Genomic DNA, 3,681 nt, shown 5'->3' with positions numbered 1-3,681 from the left:
TGCCCTATCCTATGAAGCCTGTGGCTTTCATGTTTATCCATTCTCAGTGGTGCCATTTTGTGGGATTACGGAGTGTCAGTGTTCCAACGGAACTTGGAGACCGTTTGATCAAATCCCTCTGAGGGAGCAGAGTCCGAGAAAGATAAGGCTGATTACCAGGATCCTGCTGCCAGCAAGTGGCGTCTGCCCGTTTCCACCGCATTCACTCTGCACCTCTCCATCACTTTGTTTTGGGAAGTCAGGTTGGTCCGTTAGGGAAGTTGTCTACACCAGCTCCTCTGGACTCTTCAAATCCACTCTAGACTCCCCAGAGGGATTCTGTTCAGTGCCTTAAGTTTTCGGGGTCAGCCAAAAAGCTGACTTCAGGATTAAATGAGGGTGGTGTAGCCTCAGAGCAGCCTGTGGTGACCAGACACCAACCTGGAAACTGCTAAACAGAACCACAGCCAGCTCTGTCCCCCATGCAAGGATCTGTAGCTCAGCCATAACATCTGGGGGGACGATTTGCCAAGTCCAGTGTTGAACTCGAGGAGGCCGTGTAATCACATCTGGAGTCTAGACCCGGCGACTCTGTCCTGTGGGCTGACCTCCTTTACACCTCCTTTACGGCTGAGTCTCTCTCTCTACCACTTTGCCAAAGCAAGCCCCACACCCTGGTCAGTCAATCTTACTCTTCTGATTTTTAAGATTCTTTTCTTTTTCCAAATAACTTCTGACTTAAGTGTTTCCAAATGCTCTTGCTAAACATCTTAGATAAAGAATTTTCCCAATAAGAAGGAATTTGTAGAATCATAGTGTCAGAGCGGATAGCGTCCCAGCACAGTTCTGGAGAAAGGGAGTTTATTAATCGGCCCCGTGACCTTAAAAGCCATGCCCCCGGGAGTCCCACTCTTCTTGCCTTTACAATGAAAACTCTAGACCACATTTGTAGATTCTACTCTTCTACTTTCTCAGCAGGATCCTTTCGTCAGGCAAAATTCTTTTAAAAATATTTCTTTTGGGTGCACACGGGTGAGCCTGAAAGGATGGATGAGCACTGTGTGCATGGCCGAGTCCTTGGAGGTCAGAAGAGGGGTCGCGTCCCCTGGAACTGGAGTTACAGATGGTTGTGAGCCATCATGTGGATGCCGAGAACAGAACCTGGATCCTCTGCAAGAGCAGTAAAAGCTCTCAAGTGAAGAGTCACCTCTTTAGTCCCCAAACAAAATCCTTTAAGGCATGCCACTATGGGGGCGGGGACTCTGGTGCCTATCAGGGAGGGTGTGGCAGCTTCGTGTTTGGGAATAGACCCCGATAGCAATGAAGTTAGTGCTCAGAGGGAGGATCCCCGCTCCTTCTGGTTAGCAAAAGTGGAGAAAACACTAATGGCGTTACCATGTGTTCGCACCGCCTCGCCGCACTACTCAGCCCCTCGCAGTACAGAACTGGCGTGCGAGTGGTCAGAATACTTGCCGCTTCTGAGTGACGACCCGTGAGGGGTCCTTCATGAGGCTTCCTTTTACTTCACTAGCAAGAGCAGTTGCTGTTCCCTAAGGTACAGCGATAAGATGGCTGACCCTTCAGTAGCCTGCATCCTTGAATGACTGTAAAGGAGAAGATATTTGGGTGCCACGACAGACATGCTCTGTGACTAGGCAACAGCCCTTTGGGGTTCAGAGGGTAATCTTTTTCTCCTGGAGTAAAGCCAGCTTGTGTTGATAAAGGTCACAGGTAAGAAGGCAGGGAGGTGGGGTGATCTAGCAGAATAAGAATAATATTCTTCTGTGTAGATCTGATTCAGCTCTCTGTACATCGTGGAGCCACATCTTTCAACTGAACTACATAATGAGACAAAACCACGCCATCGGCCATCTGGAATAGATTTATCTGAATGGGGGAGGGGGCTTGTCTCATAATTAGCATAAATAGGGACCTTGGCTATTACTAATCTAGGACTTCAAATAATAATTGTTAAAGGACACTCTTTCCAAAAAAATGGAAGCACTAACATTTCTACAGAACCTCATATCCTGGAGAGAGAGGGCTAAGTATCTCAGAACATCAAAGGACAGAAGGGCATTGTGCTAGGTAAAGCAAGCTCATCTTCCTCTGTAACCTACGCCAACCTTCTATTGGTTTGTGCGCGTGTGTGTGTGTGTGTGTGTGTGTGTGTGTGTGTGTGCTCACACTTCCTCTTGCAGAGCACTGGCATCTGAGGATTCATAGCAGTAGATAGAAATGTCCCATCTCTACTCTGAGGGGCAAGGAGAAGTCAGGGAGCTTAGTCAAATGCTCTAAGCTGAATTCTGTAGGTTCTCTGGCGGGTTCTAATCTCTCACCGGTCAACTGGCACAACACACATGTCACTAGCTGCCTTCTTTCTCAGTTCAACTCCCTTGTTTCTTACAGTTTTTGACTCATACCACCTTTAAGAGAAACACCTACACACACATCGACATCTCGGCATATTTGGCGAGAAACCAAAAAAAAGAGAAGAATCATTTCACCCAAATAATTTGTCTTCCATAGAGTCCAGGTCTTCTATTGAAGAGATTCGTAAACCGTGGATTCATCTCGTAAGTGTCGATTTTGGGTCACAGACTAGGCTCTTAAAATGGACATCACAGGGAGAGTTGAGCATTTTTGATGGGAATTAATTTCCATCTTCTACTGTGAAACTGTAGCTGCGACTCCTGATGTGTTTTTCCATTAAGGAGATTGCTAGAATTCATCTCTTACTTGTTAAAAAGAAAAAGTGTCATAAGCAGAGGCTGCACCGTGTTGTGACATTGTCTCACAGTCTCATTTGGTCCCCTAAGTGCAAGGACACAGGATTTTTTTCCCTGAAAGCATTTCTAGGTTACTGGGTCAGAGTTTTCTTTCAGGTTCACCGGAGAGCATTGACCTGTGGAGTGGTAGAGGAGAATAGAGAGGAGGAAAAAGAGGTCACTGTGCTGGGTTACGTTGGAGCTGTTTGTGTTCTGGGGATGTTTGAATGACTAGAGACATTAGAACGATGCTGCTCATACCCGACCTTGTGGATGTGACACAAGGACACATTGTCCCAAACTCAAAAGAGAGTGGGTAAAATTAAATAGAAACATGGTAGAGAGGATGCTAAATGAGTATGTAGCCAAGAGAAGGTTCATAGTCCTCACCCTAGTAACTCCATTTTCTGTATCTGCCCCTTGGATTAGATCCCCCAAAGTGTTACTGAGATGCCCCCTCCCCCTGTTTTGCAGATATCTCTTTATTATAAAGTGTTGATATTTCATAGGTATGACTCTTACATTCTTAACAATTTCCAGCCAACCTTTCCCCCCTGGGCAATTATATTCTTCCGTATGGGTGTGAACGCCAGGCTGTGTTCCAGTGAGCTCAAAGCAGTGTCTCTGGTTTGGACTTACTTTCTAAGCTGCTTCTTCTCTGGATGCCTGGAAGGCACTCTAAGCCCAGCAAGTGCAAAGCAGAATGTTATACAACTTGTTGGCGGGAGTGTGGCGTGTGGAGAGAAGAGATGGGAGGGGGTGAGAAGCTTATGTTCTGTTCTTTGTTGTTTGGTTTGGTTTGGTTTGGTTTGGTTTGGTTTTTGTCCTAAGAAGTGAAAAGTCTGAGAGCTAAGCTCTCCCAAACCATGGACTTGTGTAAGTTTGTCTACTGAGCTTTGACTCTTACTGCTCACTAACCTCCTATCCTCCTCAT

This window comes from Rattus rattus, chromosome 14, assembly GCF_011064425.1.
Source record: "Rattus rattus isolate New Zealand chromosome 14, Rrattus_CSIRO_v1, whole genome shotgun sequence".
NCBI classification, from domain to species: Eukaryota; Metazoa; Chordata; class Mammalia; order Rodentia; family Muridae; genus Rattus; species Rattus rattus.
Note: the sequence above shows the minus strand (reverse complement) of the source record.